The 17,612-nt window shown below is 55.3% G+C and overlaps 1 protein-coding gene across 1 annotated transcript in view; it reads right to left on the bottom strand.

The window, feature by feature from the left end:
• The window catches only part of LOC117649550, a 241,660-nt gene that overhangs the window by 134,213 nt on the left and 89,835 nt on the right, over positions 1 to 17,612 (bottom strand). The window lies entirely within an intron of this gene.

The raw sequence follows: 17,612 nt of genomic DNA, 5'->3' as shown, positions 1-17,612 counted from the left end.
CATTTAATTCGCCTTTCCCCGTTCACTCTCGTCCCCAAAGTGCTTTCCATCGGGAATTGTTTTCATCCTACATATCAACCATTTGATTACTATCGTAAGTTCAAATCCGGTGCTAAGTTTGCCTGCCACAAAAGTGGCACGCCGTTTTGAATGCTAAACATTGGCAAGCCCGCTCACCTGAAATCTTCCAGTTTGCCCAAACTTAGCGCTTCGGCCGCCAGCAATGCCCAAATCTAGCGAACTCGGAAGTATTTCAGGTCCAGGCTTGCCAATTTTCAACATTCAAAACGGCTTGCCAAGTGCACCGGCTTTGCAGTGCTGCAGTGTTGTGCTGCAGGCTTGCAGTGTTGCCTGCACTGCACTTGCAGAGGGAGGGGAGGGGATTCCGAAGGGAGGAGAGGGGTTTCGGGAGGGAGGGGAAGGGTGGGGGGCGGCGGGCGCGCCTGCTCGCCGGCCTTGCTTCGGGTTAGTCCGAAAAGAGTCCGAATCTAGTCGTCGGACAACACCCGAAACCTTGCCGGATTTCTAACATTCTGGATGTCAGCCGGACCAGTCCGGTGGAACCGTTTTCGGACAGAGCCCCCGCTCGGGCTGTTTTGGGAGCCTTTCTTTTTCATATGGGAAAGTAGTGCAGCAGTGTAGCTGCGCCTGGTGGCAGGTTGCCTCGCGCCCGTCGCGCTCATGTGAGCTGTCCCTTTGCTGGTACCCCGGGGGTAGCCCGGGCCAGGAGGGGGGGCGGCTTGTGTTTTGCCGGGGGCCGCTCGGCGGGGCAGGGGTAAGACTGATGGGGGAAGTGGCGCGAAACTCTGCCTCCCCCCCCTTTTTCCAGTGACCTTGGTGGAGGGGGGCGTCGGCTCGCGAGGGTTGTTCCGAACATAACTACAGCCGTTCCGTACGTGTGCGGGGCACAGCACGGCACAGCAGACTGAGTCGTTCCATCTCTCTCGCACTCATAGGCGCGTCCCCTGCGGGTGCGAGAGAGACAGAGCGACGGAAACGACTCTCGGAATCAGTCTGCAGGCTGTGGCGCGGGGGGTCGTGAAGAAGACGGAGTGTGTCGCTGTGTCGTGTTAGCAGCACTGCGAACAAGAGCCGATGAATATATAATTAAGGGCGAGCTGGAAGGGGGGTGGGAGGGCTGTTGGCAGCAATGCAGAGCACTTGCTTGAGTAACTCAAGGCAAATTTCGTTCCAGGCAACTTTTAAAATCATCGCAGATTGGCGCTGAGAAAAAAAGCAAGGAAGAAGGAGGAGCGGCAACTTTGATAATTCGGCCAGCAGCAGCGACTACAACAAAAGGAATCCGCTCGCCAGTCGCCTCCCCTCCCCGCTTGGCAAAACGTTAGTATCGACTTTTTTTAGCGCACTGGCCCTACATGCGCCAATCCGGCTGACGAAATTAATTGCTGTTTCCACAACGGAGCGATGGCTTATTGCAGTGGCGAGGGGACTCGGCGAGGTACGGCGGCCCACTAATTTGGACACGCCGCCTGCAGGCTGCTTCCGGGAGTCGTCGCTCTGTCTCTCTCGCTCCCACACGGGACGCCCCGCACGAGTGCGAGGGAGACAGAGCGACGACTCTCGGTCTGCTGGGCCAGCCAGACCGCCGGGCGGCGGGCAGCATTAAATGTCACGGCCTCTCCCGATGGGGCCTGGGCCGGCACGGGGAGCCCACGGGGCACCCGCCGGGGGCACCCACGGGCGGACGGACGGACAACCCACGGGACAGCTTGTGCCAACTTCGGGCCGGCAAACTCGACACGGGTAGCGGCGTCGCGACACGGTGGAACAACAGTTGGCGACATTGTCATGATTCGGGACATTATTCCCGGCAACAAAAGGCCTGCAATTAGACAAGCAGGTTGTTGTGCTCGGCGTACCACCACCTGCAGGTCTCCAGCCATAAATCAGCCGAGGGCCACCGGGGTTTGTAATTAACAGCGTGCGCCATAAGAAGTGCACGGTTCCCTCGTGTCTGGGTCGGCCAGCCTCTAAAACCCACCTACTTCACTCTCACTTAACGAGAGAAACCCAAGGCGAAACCGCATACCGCTTCCTCGATCCTCCATACCTACACTCTAAATGTCTTACAATGAAATTTGACCTATGTTATTCGTATGTTACAGTGAATTCGGCGCAAGCATAATACGAAGCAATATTCCTTCGTAATACGAATCTTTTAAGCTTTTTCATTGTAAGATACAAAGAAAGACCTTCGTAATACGAAGAAAAACCACCTTCGTATTATGCTTGCGCCATTTCCTTCGTAATATGGGAAATTTCTTCGTAAGACATTTAGAGTGTACACCCTGGAGGCAAAAAGAACTACACGCACTGTAATGTCCGTAGCTTCATAGCACTACGTTGGCCCCAAAATGAAGGGTTGTGGAGAAGTTCGCAGATCATGTGCAGATTATTGACAAAAGAGCTGATAAGGAAAATGATGGGTTTTCAATACGGAGAATCATTGCCGAAGACATTAACTGACTTTTCCGTAGCTTTCTGTCAGAGTGTACCTAACTTATCTTACGTCACCCAAAAATAAATAAACAAGCAAATAAATAAACGAAGCGACACTAAAAAATTAGGAAAGTTTCACCGCACAGTTCGAGTGCAACTCGTAACCGTGCCTTCCAATTGTAGTGGTAATCCGGTGATTCACCGCACGAAGAAACAAGTACACACAAACTTGCTTCCACTTCGCTAATCCAGCGCGGCGATGCGTGTTGCTCCAGGGAGGGTCTCCATCAGCCTGATTCCGTGGGAGTCGTTTTCGTCGCTCTGTCTCCCTCGCACTCAAAGGGCGTCGCGTAAAGGTGCGAGAGAGACAGCGCGACGAAAACGACTCTCGGAATCAGCTTCCAGGGCGGCCGGCGGTCGCCGCGGTGCGGCTGCACAATGGCCTTGCGTCCTTGCAAACCCGGCCCGGCCCGGACCGGCGCAGCCCGGCGCAGCCTCGCAAACTTTGAAGGTGCCCGCCGGCACCGCGGCACCGCGGCGACCCTCCCGGTCCCTGCTCACAATGCATCAGCAGGCGGGCCGGACCCACCACTCCGAGATTGCATCTCCAGAAGCAGGCCACTGCGTGGGGAGAGTGCGCACCACCGCAGCCGTGGAGTATACAGGTTCCAGGAGGAGGGGGGCCGGGGGCGTCGCCACCGCCTGGAAGGTGGACAGAAAGTCGCATTTCCCTCTAGTGAGGATGAAAATTTTGCCCCGCTAGGGAGGTAGGCAAGTTATACTTCGCCCCATACCAATATTTCACTCGCCTGATAGGTTACATAAAAAGGGGAAAAATGGGTGCCCCCGTGGTGCACCCCCTGTCTGTGCCACCTAGATGACCACCAGAAAGGTAGGCGTACGAATGATTTGCCCCTGCATGTAGGCAAAAAGTGCTACTTACTTTGCCCTCTCCCCTAAAGGCCGCCTCTCTGGATTCGCCACTGGAAAAAACAAACTTCGCACTCTACCCGAGACTCTACCCCTGTGAAAAGAAGGCAACTTTTGAGAAAATCTCCCCTCTACCCCCTACCTATCTATGTCGGGATCCGTATTTGGAAGCTAAAATGCGGTGTCGGAGCACCGAGCCTGCACCTCCGTTCCGCTCTTTGTTTTTTTCTTCGCAGGCCGATATCGCGATGAAGGCACGCTGCCGCCGCGCGCGGAGCGAGCCGAGCAACCACAGGGAGAGGCAGGCAGAAAAAAACGATGAGATATTCGATTTCAGTTATTGGACCGGCGGGCCGGCTGGCTGCGGCTGGCTGGGTATGGATGTTATCGGGGTGAGCTGGCCTGGAAACTGTAGTGCAAGGGGGGAGGGGGGGAGGAGGAAATCCTTCTAGGCGGCCGGTGAGTGGCCGGCGAGGCACGCGCCAGGCCGACCGGCGCACGCACGAGTGCCTCGCGATGGTCAGGAAGAGCCTCGGAACGGCCAACGGCCTGCAGGCAGGCAGACTGATGCCGAGAGTCGTTTTCGTCGCTCTGTCTCTCTCGCACCGATAGGGGACGCCGCATGAGAGCGAGAGGGACGCGGCGATGAAAACGACTCACGGACCGGTCTGAAGCAGCGCCGGCCACGCGCAGATTCGGAGGAACAAATCGTTTTGTCGCTCTGTCTTTGTAACACTCGTGAGGCGTTGCTTTAGGGAACAAGAGAGACAACGCGACGAAAGCAGCCCCTTCGCAGACAGTGCCACGCGCGGCGCGTCCACGGGGAACCCAACAGGGGCTTTCACTTCCTTTCATAGAGAGGAACGAGGAAACGAAACGATGCTAGCAGACACGACGGCCCTTTGAAACAACCTGTCAACTATCGATTTTTTCGCCGGCAGACACGAGCAAAAATATTTGCCACCGCGCTTCGGGTGCCGCCGTGTTGTTTGAAAGGGTTGTGTACGGGGGCCCGGCCGGAGGCGAGGCGGGCGTAAAATGGCGTAAACAAGACACAGCCGTCTGTGGAGGGGCTCTAGGCCGTCCGGTGGCCCCGAGTTGCCGCGCAAAAGCCAACACACACACACACACGCGCGCACGCACGCACACACACACACACACACTCCAACTACACGGCCGCCCCGTGCTGCGGCCCAGTCCTCTGTGGATTTGCAACAAAGGCGTCAAACTAGCTGCGCTGCCCCGCAGGGCTTGTCGTGCGGCGCGTTACAATGCAGTCCGCCCCGTACGCTCCGCGCACGCCAGGGGGAGAAGCAGGTCGCGGGTTCAAATCCCGACACCGCCGGACCATTTTCACGTCGGCACGACACTGCGGCAGAGTCGGCGACCCGTGTGCCCGCCTTGTTCCAAGACAACCACTTGAAACGTCTCTGTCTGTCTGTCTGTCTGTCTGTCTGTCTGTCTGTCTGTCTGTCTGTCTGTCTGTCTGTCTGTCTGTCTGTCTGTCTGTCTGTCTCTCTCTGTCTCTCTCTCTCACTCTTTTTCGCACCCCCATGCGACGCCCCATGAGTGCGAGAGAAGCAGATAGCGACTAAACCAGGCTTTAGAGTCACTATCAGCTCCGGCCCGGCCCATTGTGATGTGATCCGTGGTGCTGAATATTGGGCGCCACCCCGCACCCGGCAGCGGGCCTGCACTACACTGCAAGCAAGGCCCGGCAACTTCACAAAAAGTTGTCGTAGCTTGAAGGATACTACACGTTACGGTTTACGTTTTCGTAATTGGAAGGGTCACCACGACGTGATGGTCGAGACGCGCTGACCGCGAACCGTGCAGTGGCTCCGTCAAGCGTGTCCTCTTCGCACTCGTGGGGCGCTGAGCAGCGACGAAGCGGTGTGGCAGCAGCGACTGTTCGGAATTGGATCGCTGGACGATTTCCCGCGCGTTTTCCGCACCATTGGCCGTGTTGGCCCGAGCGCCCTGGCCAGTGGCTCCGTCAACTCTCCTCTCTCCCTCGTGGCGCTGAGCTGCGACAAGCGGTGCGCTGCAGCGCTGTCTCTTGGTCCTGGCTTCTCCCGCGCGTTTTCCGCACCACGGCCGTGTTGGCCGCGAGAAAGCCGGCCTGGCCGGGGGTACCTGCCTTTTAGCTCCCCGCGCAATTCGGGCAGTCGCGCTCTGAGGCCCTGAACGCTCGGCAGTGCCGCGAACTAAACACTGAGCACACTTCGGCACCCCGAGTGCATGGCGGGGTGATGCGACTGCAAGGAGGCGGCACGAACAGCGCGGCTCTGCAGCCGGGCGGTGCCTGGCTCTTGCAGTTATCCGGCAATTCGGGGCTAGCGCCGCTGCCGACCGCGAGAGCGCTCGAGTGCCGGAACTAAACCTTGGAATCGCTCGGGCCCGGCGCTTGCTGCGCTCGCCGTGTCGGCCCTAAATTTACCAGCAACGGCCCAAAGGGAGGCGAAGCACAGCGGAGCACAGCGGAGCGGGGCATCCCAGTGCATAATGAAGGGCGGGGGACTTTGCAGTTATCGGCTTTAATTCAGGTGGCCTTACTGCCCGCCTCGCTCTGTCTCTCTCGCACTCTTGCGGAGAGCGCTACGAGTGCGACGGAGACAGAGCGACTCTTTGGAATCGCTCGGGCCCGCGCCTTGCTGCGCTCGCCGTGTCGGCCCTAAATCTTGCCAGCAAGGCGGCCAAGGCGTGGCTGCTCGCCGCCCGCCTCGGCTATCTGACTCTAGCGGAGAGCGCTGCGAGTGCCGCACGGGCCGGCGCCGGCAGACGCTGGGCCCGGCCTGCCGCGCGCCGCCGCCCAAATCTTGCCGCAAGGCGGCCAAGGCTGCACGCCGCCCTGCCCGCTATGCCTAGACCCAGGCCTGGCCGGCAGAGCCTGGGCCGGCCGCCCCTGCCGCCGCCCTGCCGCCGCCCACACTCTGCGCACCCTAAGACGCTCCTAAAGTAGACGCGCTACACCCCTAAAGAAGACCCTACACTCCTTAAGTCAGCGGTTCCCAACCTTGGGGTCGCGACCCCAAAAAATTTCGCGAAAAAATTTCGAAGGGTCGCGGCGAGGTGGTTGGCGTCGCCTGGGGTCGCGGCTTGTTCAAAACGGTCGAAAATGCCTTTGACAACTCGTGTTTTAGGCCGACTTTAAGCAGCAACTGCGTCTGATCTGAGGCGGTATTTCGTCCTCGCTCAGCGGGCATTTGGTCTTTGGACCTTCCTTTAGCATGCCTTTGTTACGGAGTGCGATTATCGGCCTTAGTTTGGGAGCAGTATTGTCTCAAAGTTGATGAAAACAGTAAAAAATGCCTTTGAATGCCTTTTTGATCCACTTTGAGACAATACTGCTCCCAAACTAAGGCCGATAATCACACTCCGTAACAAAGGCATGCTAAAGGAAGGTCCGAAGACCGAATGCCCGTTGAGGGAGGACGAAATACCGCCTCCGATCAGACGCAGTGGCTGCTTAAAGTCGGCCCAAAACACGATTTTTCAAAGACATTTGTGGCCGTTTTGATCAACTTTGCGGCAATTGCTCCCAAACTAAGGTGGATTATCGCACTTTGAATCAAAGGCATGCTAAAGGTGGGGTCGCGTGGGGTCGCGAAATTTTTCCTGGGGGTCGCGGAAATTTTTTGTATCAAATTTGGGGTCGCGAACCGAAAAAGGTTGGGAACCGCTGCCTTGTAGACCCTTACACACTGCGCACCCTAAGACACCACCCCCTACGCCCTACGGGCCGTCCGATAACACCGCCACGTGGAGACCGTTGCCAGCGAGCAGGCCTCGAGGCGCCCTAAGACGAGAACAAAGAGGACTCGCTGGCACCGGAGACAAACATGGATGGCCTCGGCGCGCCGCGCCGTGTCGCGCCGCGCCTCGGCGAGGACATGGAGGGCACCCCGCAGACGGACGCGCGTCTCCGGCCGAGCCGCAGTGCCGGAGTCATGCCGGAGTCGTCCGGGGCCGGGGGACTGCCGGAGCGCACGGAGGGGCCCGCTTCCGGGCCGTTATTCCGGGACGGGGTGGGGTGGGGCGGGGCAGGGGAAGCGGGTCGCCCGAATTCAAACAGCTCTATCCAGGGGGCTTAGGTTACGTTCCAGAGCTACAGGGCAAGTCGCTCCGGGCCCCGAGCCCGGAGGAACCTGGAGGAGCCGAGCCGGCTGCCTGCCCGGACCTGGACCAGAACAAATTTCTCTCACCGGGGTGGGGTGGGGTAGGATGAGGCGGGGCGGGGTGGGGCGGGGCGGGTTTCGAACTGATTCTGGAAAGGGCTCCGCGCCCGCAATTACTCTGCAGCTCCCCGGGGACGCCCCGCCCCGCCCCCCCCGCCCCGCCCCGCCCCCCCCCCCCGCCCCGCCCCTAATCCGACCGACAGTAACACGTTATTCTTTGCAACTGGACACAAAAGAAGGCGGTCTTACTCCGACAAAGTGGGCGCGCAGAGAAGGCTGCGTGTTACATCGACAGGCGCGTGCCGGGCCCGGCCAGGCTGCCGGCTGGGCTCGGCTCCCCTTGAAACTTGGCGTGTATCTCACTCGGCCAACTCGAGGGCCAACAATGGAGCAGCCGGCAGCGCAAGGCGAGGGCCCTTTTCATTTCGTTTATTTTTCGTCCGGTTTGTCGCGCTGGGCTGAGCTGACACCCAAGCCGACTCGTGTAAGCTGACACCGCGGGCCGCGGCGGCCCTGGGGGAGTCTGAGCCTGAGCTGACCAGCGGCACACACACACACACACACACACACACACACACACACACACACACACACACACACAGAGTGCGTCCACTGTAGGGCATCGGTCACCGATCCCATCCATTGTCCCCTTGAATTGGGGGAAGGGGGGGGGGGACAGAGTAGGGCAGTGACGGAATGTGAGACTGCCGCCGAATACCAATGTTCGGCGGGTCAGGTGCCGGCACTCCACCAGAACGGCGCCAATACGGCGCCGACCCCCTTCCACGCACACTGTCTCACGCACTGGGCGTTACCCGTCCGTGCTGATGGCCTTTTGAGATCAACTGGAGAACTTTCACCACAAGGACGCTCCCCTTGTTCCTTGGCAGTGTGGTTATTTCTACAAAAATTTCAGTTGGTTCCACATTATTCTGATTGACACTGTAGCGACTTGGGTTGTCACTTGATGGCAATTTTGGAGCTAAATGTCCTTATAAGAATGTCATCAAACCAGTTCATGGCATATTGTCAACTTGACAATTGACAAAATATCAAGCTCATGCAGCAGGAGCTTTGATAAAAATGTCATCAATAATCATTGATGAAATTGTCATCATTTGGAAGTGATAAAAATACTATCATCCGCTCAGTTGTCATACAGTGACATTTTTTACAGTGAATGCGGCTCTAAAGTTCTGATAGCACAAACTTAACCTTTTTAGTGCAGGGTTGGCTCACGCTCTTTAACAAACGCGGTCACCGGCGGTGGAAACAACAAAGAGTACTCTTTTCCTGTTTCGGCCCCGCCCGAGGCACGCCACGTGGCTTCCGGTGTCGCGGTCACGCCGCTCCATCCCGATGCCTGACACATTAGTGCCACAGGGACGTTGCTGCTCACGGATCCACTCTCGCGGAGTGGAGGGGGCGAGCGTCACCGCTCTCACCTGCAACAAGGAAAAAAGGGGATCCGTGTTAGCGCAGTGCGTCTCGTTACTTTGCTTCGTTTCATTCCACGTTCGTTAGGTACGTCCAGCTATTTATGTTTGCGAACATTTTACTTTTTCAAGTTTGGTGAGACATTCAGCTTTGCGCGGTACTATGACCGCCACACGAGCACCGTCAGGGTAGGCAAACCATGTGCGGAGGACATCAGAAAATTTTGGAAATAAACATTCAACATCACGATATATCAGCCGAATCCATTCTAAACCCCTCCAAAAGTTGAATTTCGTGGTGGAAAATTCAAGCAGGACTGGATGAAATTTTAAAAAAGTCCCAACCGTCGGAGCGAACACGAGCGGACGAGAAAATGTGCTTCCCAGGTGCTCCTCCCTCCACTATAACTCACCCACGTAGTTCCACATAATTTTTAAGGCTTTAATTAAACTAGGGGTACGCGCCGTTTTGTGTGGGCGCGTAGTGTGGCTGAGCGATGCGAATTTGTGCACTTCGGACTGCAGCTTGTGGGCTCATATTGAGTGAAATGTAGGTCTGGGGTATAAATGGGAGTGATTTTTGTTATCAGCACACAAAAAAACTGTTGGGATCAACGTCAAACTCGATTCCAAAATTTTGGTCCAAAATTGGTCCAAATTCGGTAATGGGTGAGTCTGGGAAAAATTTGGAAGTCATTTTTGAGTTCAGCGCACCAAAAACTACAGGAAACAATAAAAAACTTGATTTGAAAATTTTGGTCCAAAATGACCTAATTTGGGATGAAAATATAAGTCTGGAGTCGAAATGGAGGTGATTTTCGTTATCAGCACACAAAAAACTGTTGGGATCAACATCAAACTCAATTAAAAAATTTTGGTCCAAATTTGGTCAAAATTAGGTAAAGCGTGAGTCTGGGAAAAATTTGAAAGTCATTTTTGAGTTCAGCTCATCAAACACTGCAGGAAACAATATAAAACTCGACCTGAAAATTTTGGTCCGAAATGACCTAATTTGAGATGAAAATATAAGTCTGGAGTAGAAATGGAAGGGGTTTTCATAATCAGCACTCGAAAAACTCCAAGAATCAATATGAGATTCGATTGAAAAATATCGATATCAAATTGATCAATAATCGGTAAAGAATGGGTCTTGGTTGGTCTTCATGGATCACCCTTTGTCGTCACCAATACCCTAATGCCACACCAATGCGATTCCTTCAGTCGAGTAACATTCCATTGCCAGCATTGAATCGCTTAATTAGCTACTCGTCTGCTTGACTCACTATTCGATACATCTTTTTCTTCAAACTAATGAATTCACAAATTTATAAGTTATATTTGAGAAGCCTTTTGTCATTCTTTCATTTAAAACCAGTGAAATAAACAATATAGAATGGAATATGTAATCATAGTTTTCATTAAGTGACTCAGTTTAGGGCAGGCTGATCTGAAGCATTTGACGGAGAACAAGTTGTGTCAAATTCAGTGAATCGTCTCATGAAGTCAAATGCAGAGGCCACTTGTTGCTCAATACGCCAACTTAATTTACCTTATTCATGCCTCGTGATATTTTATCTTTAGAGTAAAAGAATACAGTGTAGCATTAACATTGGGCTTACATTAAGAAAGCCAGCTTTTAAATCATTACCAATACTTGGTTCCAGCTGTCGGACACAAGCTTTGGTGAAGTTAAAGGAATCGTCCCATTAAAAGCAATTACCAAGTCACCCACCGCTCAAAACCTGAATCGTCTCATTGAACCCAATATCAGTTCAAAATCTGTTAGCACTAAATATATGGATTATTTATTGCACAAAATACATCTATTTATGGATTCTTTTAATCAATAGATGTAAGTACTAGAATATTTATGTTAGCTTGCAGCATTGCAATAGAGTGTCATTTCCCCGAGACAAACCAAGACAATTAACATGTCTTCTAATTTCAACAGAAGTTATTCATGCATTTACCTGATTTTATTTACTATGAAATTTAAAAATTAGGATAGTATCAGAGAGAATAAAATCAGTAGATGCACACAAAGGCAAAGAAAACATTCTATTTACAATCCACAACTACACTGCACTGACCTGTTCTCCTGTGACGGGGGAGGGGGAAGAGGGGAACGAAACACGTAAACCATTCTCACATTTAGTTTCTATATTTTCCTCTGTTGACACCCCGGAAGGATTTCAATCATTCTAGAATGTTAAAAAACTATCTCAGTACCTATTTGAGAACCCCTTTGCTCTTTAGTTTGTTTATTTGCATAAGTGCCGTCCCGTCTTGCAGACGGCTTGCAAGCGCGGCAGCCGGTATGAGAAATTGGTCTGCCACACGCTGCTACCAACCTAAACACGCCAATTACCTAGTTCAAAATGATGTTTTGAATATTTCAAACGATGATAATTGTTAATCTAAGATAAACTCCCCCTGTAGGATGTTTAGGAGACATCAGGTGTGAAATTTGGATACTATTCGTTCTGTAGTTGCTGAGAAACGTGAGTGATTACATACAGACAGACAGACAGACAGACAGACGCACGACCAGTCACTTTTCGGAGCGCCCAAACACGGCAAGGGCTTCGCTATCGCTCAGCCAATAAGGCCAGCGTGACGCTTTATCACGCCAAGGGTGCCTGGCAGGACGCACCGCACGGACAGAACGACGAACTGACAGACAGACGGACGGACAGAAATACCAGACCGAAATAGATAGACGAAAACGGACGCCCATTCCTAGACTAACGGTGGGCACACAGACGGACGGACAGAAATACAAGACCGACACAGATAGACGGAACAGACCAGACATACACTCACAAGCAAGCAAACAGACATACACACGGACAGAAACACAAAACCGACACAGATAGACGAAACAGACCAGACAGAGCTAGACTGACGGTAAGCAAGACCAGGCAGGACAGGCAGCGAGGCATCCGGGTTGTGCTGCGCCTCGCGTCCCGGTGGGCCCCAGCAACCCGGCAGACCCCGGGCCCTGGAGCGACACGCTTTTACTTAGGACACGCGTGTTGTACAGCAGAGAGAAAGAGACAGAAAAAAGTCGGCTGGCGCGACGCGACGAGGACGCGCAAGTAGCTCTCATTCGTATTCCGACATTGCCACACTGTACAAAGAGGCACAGACAGACGGACGGACGGACAGACAGACAGACAGACAGACACACACCCACAGCTGCCGCTGATGCCTTGTGAAGCTGATCTACGACAGCTGCCGCTGTCAGAGTCCCCCAGCCATTTCGGCCCAACGACACAGCCCGCTTCTTAAATTATTCACTCATCACACACACACACACACACACACACACACACACACACCACACACACACACACACACACACCACACACACGCCCACCTACGCGCGCGCGCAAACACACATACACACACACACACACACACACACCTACCTACCTGCACGCACACATGCATGCACACACACACACACCCACACACACACACTCACTCACACACAGATGCATGCACGTCGCGTGGCGTTAGCTCATTAGAGCGGCCTGCCTGATTATTCATCGTCGCAGCCCGAACGGCCATTACCTCTCCCGCCGATTAATTTCTCATTTCTCATCAGGAGTTGGTTTGGCTTCCCTGCGCCTCGCTGATGGAATTATAACGCCGCCGCTTCGGGGCCTGCGGGCCCGCCGAGGCGATTCGCGCGCTGCCTCTCTCGCACCCTTTCCGAGAGCCCCATGGGAGCGAGAGAGACAGAGCGACTCTTCTGAGTCGTTCGGCTGTGGGCACTGACTACACTCTCCGAAAACAGCCGCCTCGGCGCTTCGTCGCAAGCCGGCAGAGTGATTCCCAGAGTCGTTTACACCGCTCCGTCTCTCTCTCCCACCCATAGGGCGTCCGGTACGGGTGCGAGAGAGACAGAGCGACGGAAACGACACTCGGAATCAGTGTGCTGGCGAGCCGCGAGGCATAAGACGGCACTAGATCAGTGTAGCAGAGCGCCTGCGAACGGCGGGGTAGGCCAGCCCGCCAGGCACGCACGTCGAGCCGGGCAGCAAGTGGCCTACCTCGCAGGCGCTCTCGGAAGCGCAGCCGCCGTTCCGAAGAGCGGCGTTTGTCTGTCTCTCTCGCACTCGCTGGGCGGTCCGCACTGGTGGGAGAGAGACGGAGCGGCCAAGCGCTGCTATTCGGAGTCAGTCGGCGTGGTGTGGCGGGAAGGGGGGGGGGGGGGGGCAGGAAGCAGGCGTGGCCGTGCCAGTGCCACCACGGCGCCGCCCCTCACACTCGGAAGAGTGCAGGGCGAAAGCAGCGTAGCGCCCTGCGGAGCGGCTTGGCCTGGCGTGCACGGAAAAAAATCCCTTAGTTGTGACAGCTAATGCATTGGCTGATATGGGGCCAGCCAAGAATCAGCAGTCGTGGTAACTAAAAATATTGCTAGCAGCATCAGCAATCATGCCTGGTCGCGACAGCCAACCACATTTGTTGTGCTAGCTAATCCCTCAGTTACAAACGCTAATAAATTTTTTACTCTCCGAAAAATACTGAGACGGGAATAGAACCCGGGACTACTGGCTGAGAACCGTGCTCGGAGGCACTGAGCCACGGAAGCACATGTGTGTGTCGTATGGCCTGCCCCAATGTCACTCCGGGTGGAGGGCCGAAAAAAATACTTCGCAACTTTGATCGCAGTTGAAGTAAAGCTTTGAGGGACTGCATGATTTGCGCGTGCAGCTAACCCCATTAGTTGTCTCAGCTAAGAACCCCACGCTGGATCAGTAAACGTGGGAGTGGCTCTCACGGCAAACACTATCAGTTGCGGTAGCAAAAGCATCATGGTTTTCATAGCTGAACCTCCTACTGTCTGCCTTAGCTAATTTAAAATTTGTAGCCACGGCAATGAGGGTTATGTTTTATAGCTAAGATAATGACTGCGGTAGCTGAGAACATTAGCTGGCGCCATATCAGCTAACACATTAGCTGTCACAACGAATGCTCAGCTGTAACAACTAAGATATTTTTTTCCGTGTGGGAGCGACACGGCGCAGCCGATGTGGGTAGGAAATACTGCGGGCGGGGCAGCGAGCGAGATACAGCGAAATATGGACGCGAGTCGCGCTCCGTCGCCCTCCGCCGATGTCGCCCCGCTGCATGCATACGTCATGCCGGATGAGAAACAACAGGAAGCAGAGAGAGAGAGAGGGGGGGGGGGAGAAGTCACCGGTACTAAACATCTTGCTACGCGCGGAGGAGGGCGGAGCGAGAGACGCAAAGTGGCCCAGTCCTCACTGGTAAAACCACTCTTCCAGAGTCAAGCCGGGGGTTGAAATGGAACAATGGTATGGACAGTCTTATGTGGCTGCGTTACTGTAAGGACCAAGATTGACTGAAATTAGAGTATACTCTTTTCAAGCACTCTTCGAACAAGAAATCCATTGGTGGTGTCACACGTTTAGATCGAGTGTCATTTTAGCGACTCTGGAGCTCAAAACGCGTCAAGAATTTTGCCGGCCTCACCGGTCTTCTGGCCCATTGTGCCCCATGCCACGCCGTGCGCAGCGCCACTGCACTCGGGTGATTGCGGTGGGGGCTGCCAAGTAGGACAGCGACGCAGCAGTGAGGTGGCTGACCTGCTGACGTCACCGCGCGAGTAGTAGCTTCCCTTTCATTTTCATCTTTCCTCCTCCATCCCTCTCTCTGTCCATTATTGATTTCCGTAATAAAGCCCACTCCGCCGTTGGGACACGGGCCGCGGCCGACGTGTAAATGTGTGTGCGTGTGTGTGTGTGTGTATGTGTGTGTGTGTGTTTGTGTGTGTGTGTGTTTGTGTGTGCGTGTGTGTGCGTGCCGCGTCAACGCAGTCAGGCCACGGCCGTGGCTCCGCGCTCCATCGAACAATGACTAATTGAATTTGGCGGCGCAGGGCTCAGCGCGCTGCGCGTACCTACACCGCCCAAGTCTTCGCCAGTCAATTATTTAGCGCGCCGCCCGTGTTCGTGTGCGCGCCAAATTCGAACTGCGCGCGCCTACGCAGCGCTGAGCGGCTCTGCCGATAGGCGACTCCGAACAGTCGTTTCGTCGCCCCGTCTCCGTCGCACTCGTGGGGTTCCCCGTGCGAGAGAGTCAGAGCTCGCTCTTCAGAATGTCTCGGCCGGGGCGGCCCCCCCGGGGACGACCGCGCCATGGAAACGGCGATGCTTTAGGGGAAGGCGGAGCGCCGTTTAAAATTCATGGCAGGCAGAGTCGGGAGCGAGTCGGAGCGAGTCGAAGCGAGTCGAAGCGAGGGCGACGTCGATGAGCAACGACGTCCGAGGGCCGAAGGGGTTCTGGGAACTCGGAACGCCACAAATTGAACGCCGCAATGGCTTCAGTGTGCCGGTCAGCTAGCGCGTGCGTGTTTGTCTGTCTGCGACTCGAGTGCAAGTGTGTGTGTGTGTGTGTGTGTGTGTGTGTGTGTGTTTCGGTGTGTGTGTGTGTGTGTGTTTCGGTGTGTGATTGTATGTCTGTGTGTGCGTGCGTGTCCGCCTGAAAGTGCGTGTGTGTCGCTGCGAGGGTGGCAGCCTATTTGACACGGCCCGTCAGGCCGGCTTGTCGCGGAAACGGAGCGAAAAAGGGATCAGCGACGGGGCGGGGCGGGGCGGGGCGGGGCGGGTCGCGGGAGCGGGCCGCTCGTGGGCCCTGGGGTTCGGGGGCGTGGCTGGAGCGGGCGGCCCCCCATGGGGCTGTCGTTGGCAATCAATTCGAAACGCAAAATGAACCGTGCAGGCCGGGGGTTGGTCGGGGGCGGGTCGGGGGCTGGCTGGCGGGGCGACTGGCCTCGCTTGAGCCCTGGGGGAATTCAAGGAACGGGGTGGGAGCAGGCTTATCGCGGCGACGACATGGAGGCCCCGCTGCCGCCTCACGGCCGTTTCGTCGCTCTGTCTCGCTCGCACTCGCACAGCGTCCCGTGAGGGTGCGAGAGAGACGGAGCGACGACAACGACTCTCGGAATCAGTCTGGAGGCGCCATTACCCGTCAACAAAGCGGCCGAGAGGCCCGATCGTGACAGTTAGAGGACCACCGCGTCGAAGGTGTCCTTGCGCGAGCGTTCACCTTCGACGCCACCCTCCGCCTGGCCGGGCAGCCGAAGGCAGCCGCGAGCCCTCCAGGGCGCCCCACTGGGTGACCACATTTATCCTATGCTCCCCCCCCTCACCTCCCCCAGGTGGGGGGCTGTGCCTAGCGCGGGCCTAGGCCTACAGGGCGTCGGGGACCCGCACGGGCCCCAGAACGAGTTTACATAATCCTCTTATTTCCATCAATATGAAGATGTGTCTCGGGCCGACGGGACGCTAGATGGCGCTGGCTCTGCCGGCGAATACCGGCGCGTGGCGTCTCTCTGTCTTCGTCCGTCTCACCGTCCCGCTCCCTTATCGCTGCAGTTCGTTTAGTCCGAATGGGCGGCCCGTCTCGGCCGTCAGGGAATCCATTTGGAAGCACAGCGGGGGAGTGCTGCACGGGTGTTCCAGTTCCTTCAATTCGGACACGAAAAAAAAAAAAAACTTTCATCCACTCCACTATAACGCCCAGACGCTGCGGAGGACGCGGAGCGAGTCCTCGTTACGGCTAAATGGGAAGAATCGATTTGGAGAAGAAGGAGCGCCGAATACCTGGAGCGTCGAATAATCGCAGTGCGTATCGCCGAGTGTTATCAACAGAGCATTATTCGCAGGGCATTCTTTACAAAGCGTTGTTTGCAAAGTGTTATTCACAAAGCGCTATTTGCAGAGCATTCTTCACAGAACGTTATTAGCTAAGTGTTATTCTCAGAGCGTTATTCGCAGAGCGTTACTTGCAAAGTGTTATTCACAGAGCGTTATCCGCAGAGCGTTACTTGTTAAGTGTTATTCACAGAGCGTTACTTGCAAAGAGTTATTCACAGAACGGTATTTGTGGCCATTCGGCCGTCCATTCAACGCAAATGGGCACCACGCCAGGCGGTGTGAAAAAGAGGCGGTGGGGCAAAAAGAAGAGTAAAACGGCGGCACGGTATTTGAACCCAATCCTTTTGAAAACGTTGTCCTCGTCGCGTCCTCGGCAAACGACCGTGGCGGGCCGGACCCGGGAGATGCAGCACCACCGCGTCCTCAGACTCGTCTCCGCGCTTAAGGCCCGAATAATTCATCGCCACGTCGCGGCCGACTGACGTGTGACGTGTGAACGTCAGGCGGGCACCAGGACGCCCTTGATTCTCCGCATTGGCCCACAGCGTGGTGTGCGTGTGTGCGTTCGAGTGAGTATGTGTGAATGTGTGCAAGGGCGAGGGAGTGAGAGTGTGTGTGTGTGTTAGGGCGCGCGCGCGTTTCAAGGCTTCTGCAGGGCCCCCCAGTTTGATGTGGTTAAAATGCCTCACACCACCGTCGTCCTCCGTCCCGCCGCCGCCAGAGTCGAGCACCAGACCATACTGGCTGTGTCCCGCCCGTCCGTCTGTGTGTGTGTGTGTATTTGCAAGTGTGTGTGTGGATTTGTGAGCATGTGTGCGTGCGTGTACTTATGTCTTTAGGTTGCGGAGCGCCAGATGGGGTGCGTGGCTCAGACGAGGAGAAAATCGCCGCCACTTTCTTTGGGGGGGAAAAACCGT

The sequence above is a fragment of the Thrips palmi genome, unplaced genomic scaffold (genome assembly GCF_012932325.1).
Source record: "Thrips palmi isolate BJ-2018 unplaced genomic scaffold, TpBJ-2018v1 HiC_scaffold_4, whole genome shotgun sequence".
NCBI lineage: Eukaryota > Metazoa > Arthropoda > Insecta > Thysanoptera > Thripidae > Thrips > Thrips palmi.
This window is presented reverse-complemented; position numbering and strand designations above follow the sequence as displayed.